At 43.5% G+C, this 13,663-nt stretch overlaps 2 protein-coding genes across 6 annotated transcripts in view; one reads left to right on the top strand and one right to left on the bottom strand.

Annotated features, from left to right (window-relative positions):
- LOC126963198 (DNA excision repair protein ERCC-6) overlaps nt 1-5,531 on the bottom strand; it is an 84,823-nt gene extending 79,292 nt beyond the window's left edge. For 2 of the 5 annotated variants that reach the window (XM_050805288.1, XM_050805286.1), the window contains exon 1: nt 5,349-5,504. The gene's annotated coding sequence lies outside the window, so the exon portion shown is untranslated. Of the gene's footprint in view, nt 1-5,088; nt 5,133-5,348 lie in introns of those variants that run through there. The other 3 variants (XM_050805285.1, XM_050805291.1, XM_050805287.1) reach the window with 3 other exon arrangements.
- LOC126963224 (mitochondrial import inner membrane translocase subunit Tim23) overlaps nt 1-13,663 on the top strand; it is a 901,060-nt gene that overhangs the window by 157,608 nt on the left and 729,789 nt on the right. The gene's annotated exons all lie outside the window — the stretch shown is intronic.

Genomic DNA, 13,663 nt, shown 5'->3' with positions numbered 1-13,663 from the left:
AGGCTGAACACCTACCCAGTAAGTAGGAGCTCTGAACAAATCAGAAGCTCAGCAGATTAATTAGGCCAGGCACGTGGCTCACTCCTGTAATCCCAGCACTTTGGGAAGCCAAAGCAGGAAGACAGAGACCAGCCAGGGAAACAGCAAGCTCAGGACTTCGAGATCAGCCTGGGAAAGATAATGAGGCCTTGTCTCTACTAAAAATTTTAAAACTTAGCCAGGCCTGGTGGTGTGCACCTATATTCCCAGCTACTCAAGGGGCTGAGGCGGGAGGATCATTTGAGCCTGGCAGACGGAGGCTGCAGTGAGCCATGATTGCACAACTGCACTCTAGCCTGGGCAAAAGAGCAAGACTATGTAAAATAAATCAGAAGTTTTTTTAAAAGATTAATTAAAATATTCTCGAAAATAGGCTGGGCAGAGTGAGTCACATCTGTGATCCCAACACTTTGGGAGGCTGAGGCGGGCAGATCACTTGAGGTCAGGAGTTTGAGACCAGCCTGGCCAACATGGTGAAACCCCGTCTCTACTAAAAATACAATAATTGGCTGGGCATGGTGGTGGGCAGCTGTAATCCCAGCTACTTGGGAGGCTGAAGCAGGAGAATCACTTGAACCCAGGAGGCGGAGGTTGCAGTGAGCTGAGATCTAGCCACTGCATTCCAGCATAGGCAAGAGTGAGACTCAATCTCAAAAAAAAAACAAAAACAAAAAAACCTCAAAAATAACTCCATTTTAATACATAGTATAATTTCTCACTCATCAGGCTGGCAAGAATGTAAAGCCTGATACATCCAATACAGACAAGGAGAATGATCCCCTCCCCCTCACACGCGGCTGCTGAGAATATAAATTAGTAAAGCCCTTTGGGGGGACAACTTAGCAATAGCTATTAAAATTTTAAACGCACATGACCTTTGTCAAGCAATTCTAGGTATTTATTCCAGAGAATTATTCCAGAGAACTAGTCAAACACAGAAGCAAGGATGTTTACTGGAGCACATTTTTAATAGTTTAATGTAGCTACTAAGTATATTCTGTAGTACTGATACAAAAGCCATGTTAAGTGAAAAAATTCATGGTATGAACGCACTTATGTTGAAAGAAGTATGTATCCTGCACACAGAATGATCTGGCAGGATACAAACTAAGCCTGCAAGTCAGGAGGGGGGAAGAGAAAGCACAGGGAAAAATAAGGGGGAACTTTCACATTGTACTCCACATACTCAGGACCTGCTGCTTTAAGGAGAATATATTCACTATATTACCCATACAACTATCACACCTAATAAATATATTAAAAAGCAACACAATAACCAAAAACCAGTCTTGCTTTTTGTTTATCTGTGAATAAACTAAGACTTCTTTGAGCACTGTCACTTTTCTGTTAAATGACAAGTTCCCCCAATGGGTCCCACTCATTCCTTATTAAATAAAATAAGCCCAGCAATAAAGCACTGGCATACAAAGATTTCAGCACCATCTACACCCGAGTGGCTATCCACTGGAGAAGCAGCATGTCAGTAACAACAGAGCAGGGCAGGTCAGCTAGCCCAGGACACGGACAAGAAGCCACATGAGCATTGAGGGACCTATATATGGTGTCTGGAGCCCAAGAAATATCACGGAGGAACTGAGATTTGAACACATGCACCGTGCATGGTCTGATAAATAGGAGGTGCTCAATATCTGCTGAAAGGAAGTGAGGTTCAGAGCTAAGTCTAATAAAAAGTTTGGTCTGGGCAAATGAGTCATAAATTCAGTCACAAAAATGAGACTCTCAAAAAGGAAGCAGATGGGAAGCAGGACTGGCAAGCAGCTTACATGTAATCAGTACCATGTGCAGCACGCAGTCAGAAATGCACAGCTGAGCTCAAGGGAAAGTCTGGGTGATACGTGGACACATCAGCAGAGTGAGCAGTTCCAGGGTTCTTAAGGCTCTGACAGGTACCGAAGGTCATTTTGGAAGGTCCGAGGAGACTAACATCAGAAAGGTTAAAAAGTGAACAACACAGTGAGAAAGTTCCTCCTTTGGGGCCTGCTGATTATTTTCAAGAGGAAGGCTCAGCTCACCTCACTTTCCAACAGAGGGAGCAGGATTCCAGCTCAGAGTCTCTGTACTAGCTGGCAGTTAACAATTCTGTTTTCATTTTTCTTATTTGTACACACATGAGGATTTCTTTTTAAGAGAAAAAGGATGCCAATTCAACCAAAAATATTAAGTAACCTTTTTTTATTTTTGTAAAATAAATAATATTAAAAAGTACTAGTATTGTAGTGCAAAGACAAGGTTAAAAATAATGAAGTTTGGGGAAAACTTCTAATAATAAAAAAGGAGGAAGAGAGTCCAGTGAATTGGAAAGGGCTGAGTGAATTTGGATACTAACAGGTCACCATTTACCCTGGTAAAAGAAGTTTCAGGCCAGGCTCAGCGGCTCACACCTGTAATCCCAGCACTTTGGGAGGCCGAGGTGGGTGGATCACCTGAGGTCAGGAGTTCATGACCAGCCTGACCCAACACGGTGAAACCCCACCTCTACTAAAAATACAAAACTTAGCCGGGCGTGGTGGTGCATGCCTGTAATCCCCGCTACTCAGGAGGCTGAGGCTCAAGAATCCCTTGAACCCGGCAGGCAGAGGTTGCAGTGAGCTGAGAGCGCACCACTGCACTACAGCCTGGGCAACAAGAGCAAAACTCTGTCTCCAAAAAAAAAAGTTTCAGTGGAGGATGGGGTCAAAAACCAGACTGTAGTGGTTGAAATGTAGTTGGTGTGAAAGGAGCAGATGAGAAAATGGAGGCCACAAGGGAGTGGCCTGTCATTTAAGGAGCTTGCCTGTGGCAAGGAGACAGCTAGAGTGATAAATAATGGATTTGTTGGGGGTGGGGAAAGAACTAGGGCAAGAAAAACTAGAGCATGTAATGACTAGAGGGAGACAGAGGAGATAACTCCCACAGAAAAGTGTACCAAAAGAAACAGCAAAAGTGGAAGGTCCTGAGCAGAAATGAACAGGAGGCACAACACATCTTTCTCGGACTCTGGCAGAAGGAGGAATCCTGATGGATCTAAATTTGCAGGTGGAGAGGAGAGAAGCTGAAGTGGATCATAGACAAAATATCCCACAAAGTAGCAAGTTGGGCAGTTCCTGGGTCAGGAGACAAAGTTGGCACAGGGGCTGAAGACTGAGTCTGGAATAAATGTCCTGTACAAGAGAACAGGGAGTTGACAGGGAACAAACACGATGATTGCTGTGGAGGACCTACCTGAGGATCCCCGCCCCCAGCCCCGCAGAGCCATGGACTGCTAACAATCTCCAGGGCTGTACAATCTCCTCCTTCAGCAATTAGCAGTCCTGGGGGAAATGTCACTATTGAGGATTTTCAGAGCAGAAATGGTACAGCAAAAGGGTCATGGGGTTGAAGATGCTAGAAGAGTAGCTGAAGTAATTGACTTCAGGGTCCAAGCTGAGTAGGTTTAAAAAAAAAAAAAAAAAAAAAAAAAAAAAAAAAAAAAAACAGAAGGGGCCTGGAAATGGGAGAAAGGTGTCAAGAAGCCATTTAGTGTCTGGCAATGGCCAGAAAACCAAGTCTTCTGGGAGTGAGAGTTGGAAACCAGAAGGCTCTTATCAGGTTAAAGAATTTCAGAAGTGAAATAAATCATACATTTAACAAATAGTTACTGACAGTCAATTACACCAGGCAATGTACTAGGTTAACTAATTCCTGTCCTCATAGAGCTTAGAGTCTCATGAGAAAAACAGATATTTAAAATCCATATATATATATACACACACACACACACACGTACACAATAGCGATTTCTTGGACACAATATTAAAAATAGAAGGGCAGTTGACTGATACTAGTTTCAACGCTTGAAAGTAAAAGCAGATATACAGTGGTTCCCAACTTTTGAGACACATACAAGTATAATTGTGGTGACTGCTGTTAGGAAAGTACAAGGCTTTCTGACAAAATGAGAGAAACCAAACTGAAATTATGGAGGTAGATGTGGGGTCAAGGAGGCCTCTCTGATAAAGTGACATCTGAGGACTCAGTCAGATCGAAAGTAAAGTGAACGTCTTGCAAGGAAACGACGAGTATAATTTTTTTTTTGTTTGTTTTTGAGACAGAATTTCGCTCCTGTTGCCCAGGCTGGAGGGCAACCTCTGCCAGGCTCCGCCAGGCTCACTGCAACCTCTGCCTCCCGGGTTCAAACGACTCTCCTGCCTCAGCCTCCCGAGAGCTGGGATTACAGGCATGTGCCACCACGCCCGGCTAATTTTTTGTATTTAGTAAAGACAGGGTTTCACCATGTTGGTCAGGCTGGTCTCGAACTCCTGACCTCAGGTGATCCACCTACCTCGGCCTCCCAACAACGTGTGTAACTTTTATCACTAGAAAGAGCTGATGCATTTGTGAAAAAGGAAGAAGGCTAGAACACCGAATATTTTACTTTATTTTTGACTTTGAGTTAAGAAGAGCCAAGAAGGGCTCCATTCATGGCCTAAGTCTTGCAGAGTATCTTCTAAGGCTTAATCATCTGGGACGCTAGTATCTTCATCGTCCTTCCCCCAGCACTGGGGCTCCCGCAGCCAGGGGAGAGCTGGGTCTGGTTTGGACAGTTGGTCGGACACAGGCACAGTTCTGAGAGAGGACAGGCAAGGGCCAGATCACACAAGGCCTGGGAAAACACGAGCATGGATTCCACTCCCAGTGCAATGGAATGACTCTGAAAACTGTTAAGTAGGGTGATGATGGCATGACCTACTTTATGCCAGAGACCACTTGCACAACTGTGCGGATAACGGATTGGAGGAGACAGAGCAACAAGAATATGATGGGAAAAGTGGAGGAGAAAAGCAAGGGCAGCCTGTCACAGGATGACAACAGTGAAGACGCTGCGTGGAAGTCACGTAACAGCAGCATTTACAGGCGGCCTGTCCCATCCGCCCACACTCTACTAACTTGACTCTATCAACGCCCAAAACCTCGGACGTACATCTAGCCCGACTCTCTTTAAAATAACAGCTCCAGCATTTTAATCGAGATCAAAAAGGGCCCAGCTGACCCAGCGCGCAGGGGCCTTACACAAAGTCGGAGAAGTAGCTGAGTTTCTGGTCAGCCAGGGACTCGGGCCGCCTCAGGTGAAAGCTCCGCGGCGCTACTTCCGGTCTCAGGCTAGGCGGCCGGAAGCGGGCGCCTGGTCCTAAGACCGCTACAAACAGCCCTAGCTGACAGGCTCAATCACCACCGCGAGGCCAAGGCGCGGGACCGCGGCCGCCCGAGGAGCCTGAGCCGCGCCCCGACATCCACTGCCCGACATTGGGCCGGGCCCCCCGAACACTCACCCAGGGCTGCGTGGCCGCCCACACGGAAACGGAGACTCTGCCGCTGCCACTGGCGCTGCCGCCGCCGCCAGCCGCCCGGGAACCCGGCTAGACGGGCCGTGGCGCCTGCGCCCTCAGCTCAACCGTAGACACCGCCCCTAACAGGGACTCCGACTCGGGCTGGCGCGAGGTGGCTCGCGGCGCATGCGCCTGGCTCAGCGCTTGTTTTTAAGCACGGGCAAGACCACGTGGTTTGGAGGGAAGCGCTCAGCCGCGCCTTTGTCCTTGCTTGTGAGCAGGGCCAGAACGCTGTCTCTGCTGCATGTCAGCTGGGCGGCTTGCGGAGGACGCTTCGCCCCTAGCGAAAAATACCCTGCTAGTAAGGCAGTTATGAAAGTTAAGACATATTTCCACGTAGAGGGGGATGCGGGTGTGCCATGCGAATGTAAATCCTCATAATTAACCTTGAACCCTGCAGAGAAAGTCCGCTTGGGCAGGGGAGTTAGCCCCAGGCTGTGACCTCTCCTGTCATCTGGCACAACTTAACACGGGAAGGATAGAAAGCGGTCTGCTTCTCTCTTCCCCCTCCGCCACGCGCCCACCTGGGCGCAGTGAGTGCCTACAGAGCCTGCTTACATGTGTACATTGCATTACATCCAGCGTTTAGTATCCATCCTCAGATCTCAGAGGTAGGCAGGGTTTCGAGGCAGGCAAGGATTTTACCGTGGAGCGTTTGAAAAAAGATGTCCACACAGAGGTTCAGAACAAAGGGAAGAAGTTGAGCTTCGCCTGGGGAAAGAAGCAGCCCACGATGCATGGTGGCTGTACCAGACAGAGCTTCTCAGCTCAGGATCGGCGCTAGGAGAAGGTGGACGTTCCAGGGCCCCGAGGCAGGATGTCCTCTGGGAGCGCAGTGACTGCGGGTCACTGCCTGGGAAGTGCCGTCCTCACTTGGAAGCCTGAAGTCGGACAATAGGGAAGTGGGGTCGGAAAGCGGCCCCAACCCACAATGTAACTTGTTTTTGTTGGTGGTAGTGGGTTTTTTTGTTTGTTTTTTGTTTTTGTTTTTGAGACGGAGTTTTGCTCTTGTCGCCCAGGATGGAGTACAATGGCGCGATCTTGGCCCACTGCAACCTCTGCCTCCCAGGTTCAAGTGATTCTCCTGCCTCAGCCTCTTGAGTAGCTGAGATTACACGCGCCCGCCACCATGCCCAGCTAATTTTTGTATTTTTAGTAGAGACAGGGCTTCGCCATGTTAACCAAGCTGTCCTCAAACTCCACCGGCCTCCCACAGTGCTGGGATTACAGGCGTGAGCCAACACACCCAGCCTGTAACTTGTTTTTTTTAAAGAAGAAAGAATTTGGTGATTTCTTGGATAAAATATTAAGAATAGAAGGGCAGTTGATTGACATTAGTTTCAATGCTTGAAAGTAAAAGCAGATATATAGTGGTTCCCAACTTTTGAGACTGAGGTTCCCTTTGCAGTGTACTATTTTGGAGACCCTTCCTATATCAGAATTTGGACAGGAAAAAGATGATCCACTCAATAGGGGAAGTTGAGAGTTATTATTTACAAAGACGTGGGCAAGGTTCAGGAAAACAACTCAGGGTGATACAACTGGAGCTATTAAGGGCCGAATTGTGTCCCCTCCCCAAAACTCATGCTGAAGTCCTAACCCCCCACCCCCACCCCAGGACCTCAGAATGTGGCTGTATTTGAAGATAGGGTCTTAAATGAGGGAATTTAGTTAAACGAGGTCCCAAGTTATTTAGCAAGTCGTCCAACCCCTTTTATTCTCCTGCCCCATCTAATTTTTCTGCATCATTTGTGTCCTTCACTCCCTGGGTGCCTATGCTCAGGATTTAGGGAACTACTTACTCTTCTCCCAGGAAGGATGTGCTGCAATTGGCTCCTATGGCCTAGTAAGCATACTGTTCACCTCTTTCCAGCTGTCTTCTCTCAGGCTGCCATAACAAATGCCATAGACTGGGCAGCTTAAACAACAGGCATTTATTTCTCATAGTTCTAGAGACTGGGAAGTCCAAGATCAAATGCAGGCAGATTTAGCTCATTTAGGGAAAGCTCTCCTCATGGCTTGCAGATGGTTACCTTCTCACTGTGTCCTTACATGGGGGAGAGAGAGGGCTCTCTCTCTTCCCTTTCTTCTAAAGTATCAGCCCTATTGGATTAGGGACTCACCCTTATGATCTCATTTAACCGGAGTTACTGCCTGAAGACCCTGTCTCCAAATAGTCACATTGAAGGTTAGGGATTCAACATATGAATTTGGGGGGCACCCAGTTTAGCCCGTAGCACCAACTCTGCTTTGTTGACTTCACATTAATAGCTTGAAATCAGCCATGGTAGGAGTATTTATACCACAGAAATGAACAAACTATAAACTGGAACTTTGAAGGAGGGGCAATTATTAATCTTTTCCCACATACCCCTACTTGTTATTCTGTCACTTCTGTGATCTTACATGATCTTACAAGCAGGTCCTTCTGCTTAGAATTCTCTTACCCATTCCAAACTCAGAAAAAGTTTATCTTTTCTGAAGCTTTCCCCTACCTTCTGACAGCAACTGGCTCTTGCATCTCCTGTGTACTCCCAAACCAATATTTCTAATGTCATTATAGTAGTTATTGATTTGGATTTTAATCCATTTTCCCTACCATTTTCTAGCCCTTACTCTAAGCTAGGCATTATTTTAAACACCCCACCCAAGGGGTTTTTGCTGCCCACTGCATAAAGAAAGACCATAGCATTGTGGTAGAAAAGGAGCTTAATAGACACAAGGCCCACCATGCCAAGTGGGAGATGAAGGGCATACTCAGATCGTCTGATCCAAAGTCTGAAGCTCATAGGCTGGGAGTTTTTCAAATGCAGCTTGGAGGAAGGGGTGGGGGTGGCCAGGTAACAGTTGCTTGCTGCTGATTGGTTGAGGCTGAGATGAAATCATAGGGGGAGTCAAAGCTGTCCTCCTGCAGGCTGAATCACTTCTAGGTGGGGCTGTGGGAGTGGGGTTGGCAGTCCAGGTGGAGCTATGGTTGTCAGACATGCAAAAAACCTGGAAAGATATCTCAAAAAGCTACAAATAGTGGTTGTATTAGTCCACTCTCATGCTACTAATAAAGACATACCCAAGACTGGGTGATTTATAAAGGAAAGAGTTTTAATTGACTCACAGTTAAGCATGGCTGGGGAGGCCTCAGGAAACTTACAATCATGGTGGCAGGGGAAGCAAACATGTCCTACTTCACATGGTGGCAGCAAAGAGATGTGTAGAGTGAAGGAGGGGAAAGCCCCTTATAAAACCATCAGATATCGTGAGAACTCACTCACTATTAGAACAGCATGGAGGTAATCACCCCCACGATTCAGTTACCTCCCACCAGGTTCCTCCCACAACACATAGGGATTATGGAAACCACAATTCAGAATGAGATTTGGGTGGGGACACAGCCAAACCATATCAGTGGTGTTATTTGCAGGAGTAATTGGGAAAGTTGAGCATCTTATAACCTCCAGAATAACGACTGACAATCGTTCATATCTGCGACTTAGCAGGACTCAGGCTCCTCTCCTCCCCCACAGCCTGATGGCTTCCCATTAGCTTTACAAAAACAGTTGAGTTTCAGACAAGGTCTGTTATCATGTAAACTACAGCCTAAATGTTTCTCAAACTTAGCTGGCCCCAGTAGCTTAGAAATAATTACGGGAAAGGCAAGATGGGGGTTGGGGGTGAGGTGTTAGCTCAGACCTCTTTCCCTGTCATAATTTTCTAACTGATATAATTTTTGCAAAGGTGGTTTCATTGTCTTGAGTGCTTTACTAATGTTAACTTGTTTAACTATGACCATATTCATCCTTGTGCCTTTATTCACATTTAGTGTTCAGTGTAAGGAACCACTGACCCTACAGAACAGAGGTTTGAGTTGACTCTCACTTTTCAAAACTTCTGGATAATGGCAGTGCAACAAAACCAGTTTGGTTCTCTGATCCTCATAAATGGGGAAAAACTCATGAAAAAAATTAGATGTACCGGAAGCACAATAAATACTTTGTAAAAATTATACATCAAAAAAGAAGTAAAAGCATATTATTTAGAATTGTGTTGGCAACCGCTAGAAAAACATGTTAAATGTATGTTAAATAAATGAACATGCAATCTTAAAAGCAATGAATGTATAAAAAGCATCCATTGTGAACTGTTACCAGAAGGGGTTCCTGATCCAGATGCCAAGAGACAGTTCTTAACCCTTGAGCAAGAAAGAATTCCGGGCAAGTCCATACAGTAAAGTGAAAGCAAGTTTATTAGGAGAGTAAAGGAATAAAGAATGGCTACTCCATAGGCAGAACAGCAACTTGGGCTGCTTGACTGAGAATACTTATAGTTATTTCTTGATTATGTGCTAAACAAGGGGTAGATTATTCATGAGTTTTCTAGGAAAGAGGTGGATAATTCCCAGAACTGAGGGTTCTTCCCATTTTTTAAACCACATAGGGTAACTTCCTGACATTGCCATGGCATTTGTAAACTGTCATGTGCTGATAGGAGTGTCTCTTAGCATGCTAATGCATTATAATTAGCATATAAGGAACAGTGAAGATGACCAGATATCACTTTCATTGCCATCTTGGTTTTGGTGGGTTTTGGCCAACTTCTTTACTGCAAACTGTTTAATCAGCAAGGTCTTTGTCACCTGTATCTTGTGCCAACCTCCTATCTCATCCTGTGACTTAGAATGCCTGCCCTCTTGGGAATACAGCTCAGTAGGTCTCAGCCTTATTTCACCCAGCCCCAATTCAAGATGGAGTTGCTCTGGTTCAAATGCCTCTGACATATTTCTCCCTTCCCTTTTACAAGGGAACCCCTAATCCAAAGGGTAGTAGAGGGATGAAGATCCATCTGCTGTAACTTCTTCAGGCTGAATCACGGCTATGCTATTCCTACCTAACTATTGTGGTCTCTTGTATTCAGGGTAGAGAGAAGCACACTCAGAAGTCATCACTATGGTGAGGGCCATTCATAACTCTTGAGGGCAAAAGGTGATATCCAGAAGATTAAAAAGTATTCAATTTAATAAAACATTGAGTAAGCTTATCCTGCACTCCCACACAGAGTACAACAGCAATATATTCCACAATGGTAAAGCAAAATAAGTAAAACTATCCCAAGTAAACTAAATTAGAAGGCTTTCCATGAACTTGGCAATGGTTGGAACTGGTCAAGCTGATATGAAGTTGCTGTACATGCTATATGTTCCAATACATGATCGGAATTAGAATATTGATCCAGATTTTTACATTACCCATTTCTGTTATTTTTTTCTGAGCAGCAGCCAGAGATCACTGGTTAGTTGGCAGGAATAAGTAGGGTTAGTCTAAATTGCAAGAAAAAAAAAAAAAAAACTTAAAAATAACTGATGAGACTAGAATCTAATAACAGGTGTACCATAGTTGGAACATAACTTTTTTCTCTCTTCAGGTTCCCACTTTTATTAAACACAAATCATGGTAAGACTGATTTGCTTCCAACTAAATAAATTTAGTTTTATACTTGGCCTGATTCTTTGTAAAGAGTGCAGCAAGAATAATTATTTTTCACATAGGGTTTTTTTTGTGTGTGTGTGTGTGTGTGTGTGTGTGTGTGTGTATGTTTGTAATTGGATTTGATGGATATTTCTTCTATAAGGAATTTTAAATAAGCCTTTTTTAAAAACTGAGCCCAGCCATGGGTTGCTGCCATCAAATACCTATAAGTTAGGTAAATTCCTCTCCTCCTGAGGTCCCAAGATATTGGGGTTCCTGGGCCTATGAGAAAGTTGCATTCTTTACTTATCACAGGCCAAGAACCCTGTATAAGGACTATGTAGATAAGGTATGAGGCCAGTTTTCCCAAGGGGTTTTTATTGTCTCTGTAAGTCAAGTTTGATTCCTTAAAGCAGTTTGTTTATATTTGAAAGCATGCCATTCCAGTCAAAGGCTTGGTAAAATAACCAGTTCCTCCAATTGTGTCCTGTTGTAAAAGAAAACAGATTCTTATTGCACTTATGCAAATAACCATATTGCCATAAGAATACTCACAAATAGTTTCCAAATTCTGGAGAAATCGGGTAGAGAGAAATATGCTTCAAATTTTGTTTATAGGTGTACTCAGCTGCTACAAGTTGTAAATAAAAGTTTTCTTGACTGTGAAAAACAAAACAAAGGATCAGCACACTTTGAGAAAAAAAGGCAAAAAGATTACTTTAGGCTTCTATTAGTTTACTCCATGCAGTTGACTCCTGTTCTGCTTGATAGTCATGAATATTTCAGCTCTCCATGAGAGTCCTGAATGTTTTTTCCTCTATTCTAATGTCACAATCTCCTAAGTTATCAGAAACCTGCATTTAAGAGCACCTGTCAAAGTCCTGTAGTTGATTATAAATCACCTTTTGAAGAGAATCAATACAAGATAACACTTATCTGTGGATGACAAAAAGTCTTAGGACAGCCACTATTAAAGTCACAATTGACCAGGAATTTTGGTTACTTCTGTGCATACAAAGACTTTTCATAATTATAATTATTAACAATATACACTAAGTCATATAAGAATTATAGGAGTTTCTTGGCTGGGCGCAGTGGCTCACACCTGTAATCCCAACACTTTGGGAGGCCGAGGCAGGCAGATCACAAAGTCAGGAGATCAAGACCATCCTGGCTAACACAATGAAACCCCCATCTCTACTAAAAATACAAAAAAAAACACAAAAAACAAATTAGCCAGGCATGGTGGTGGGTGCCTGTAGTTCCAGCTCCTCGGGAAGCTAAGGCAGGAGAATGGCATGAACCCAGGAAGTGGAGGTTGCAGTGAGCCGAAATCACGCCACTATACTCCAGCTTGGGTGACAGAGCAAGACTCTGTCAAAAAAAAAAAAAGAAAGAAAGAAAAAGAAAAAAGAATTATAGGAGCTTCTCATAATTTTGGAACAGATACAAATAAATATTTATAAAAATACAGCCCAAAGAAAGCCAAACACCATTTCATATTTGACAGTGCTTTCTGTATGATTTTTATACCAAATAAGCCAAATTTCACCATGGGATTAGTGCATTATTGATGTTAAACCAAATTCTTAATAAAACCTTAAAGATGAATCTATCCAATTTTAATGTCTGACCATAAGGTAAGATTCTCATAAATCTTTTATAACCCTTTACAAATTTTTGTTAAAGAGTAGATAAATGCTCTAAGAAAAACCTGTTGTGTTTTTATTCCAATGTTCAATTTATGAAAAAACTGAATAATACCCCTTCAACTTTAGCCAATATGTTCATCACAGAATTTCTTTTACAATATGCATTTTTCACAAACCTTCCACCACTTGCTCAAACCTTCAACTTTATCCTATCTAACTTAAACCAATCCTTTAACCCTGTGAACTAGGCCAAAAGAAAAAGTCCACATTCCCATGCCTTCTTATAATATTTTACCAAAAATACATTTCACTTTCCTTACATACCTTGCTTGTAAAACTATTTCCCTAGTAGTCCTTTTTTTTTTTTTTTTTTTCTTTTTGAGGCAAGGTCTGGTTCTATTACCCAGGCTGGAGTGCAGCAACACAATTTCAGCTCAATGCAACCTCCACCTCCTGGGTTTAAGCTGTGCTCCCACCTCAGCATCCTGAGTAGCTGGGGCTACAGACATCACCACCATGCCCAGTACTTTTTGTACTTTTTATAAAGACAGGGTTTAGCTATGTTGCCCAGGCTAATCTGGAACTCATGAGCTCAAGTGATCTTTCCACCTCAGCTTCTCAAAGTGCTGGGATTACAGGCATAAGCCACCATGCCTAGTATATTTCTGGTCGTCTTAATTACGTGTTACAATATTAACTCTTAGCAACTTTTACTTTTGGTGAAAAACCTGGTAAGTAAGTGGTTCTAATTTTGTACCAGCTTTGGAGCTTAAGACACCAGACAAAAGTGTAGATAAGGTCTGACTCTTTCTAGCATAACCGGGAGGCATGGCTAATTCTACATGCCCTCAGGCCTTACTTAGAATCTAATGGCTCCAAAGCAGGTACTAGAACAATTTTTAAAAGTAAAAGAAGCAGTTGACCTTAAAGCATTCAGCAACCAGTGTAATTTAGATGAAATGTCTTAATTTTACCAATAATCTGTAAAGCTGTCTCTATTTCCCAAAGATTAAACCAAGTAATCAAATAATCTTTGGGAAATAAAGATTGCTTGATGGCTTGATTGATTTAAGTTCTTATTATTTTTAAGCCAATTAATCAAAGCTCTTTCATTTATACACATCACACATACAACACATTTAAATAG

Source organism: Macaca thibetana, chromosome 9, assembly GCF_024542745.1.
Source record: "Macaca thibetana thibetana isolate TM-01 chromosome 9, ASM2454274v1, whole genome shotgun sequence".
NCBI classification, from domain to species: Eukaryota; Metazoa; Chordata; class Mammalia; order Primates; family Cercopithecidae; genus Macaca; species Macaca thibetana.
This window is presented reverse-complemented; position numbering and strand designations above follow the sequence as displayed.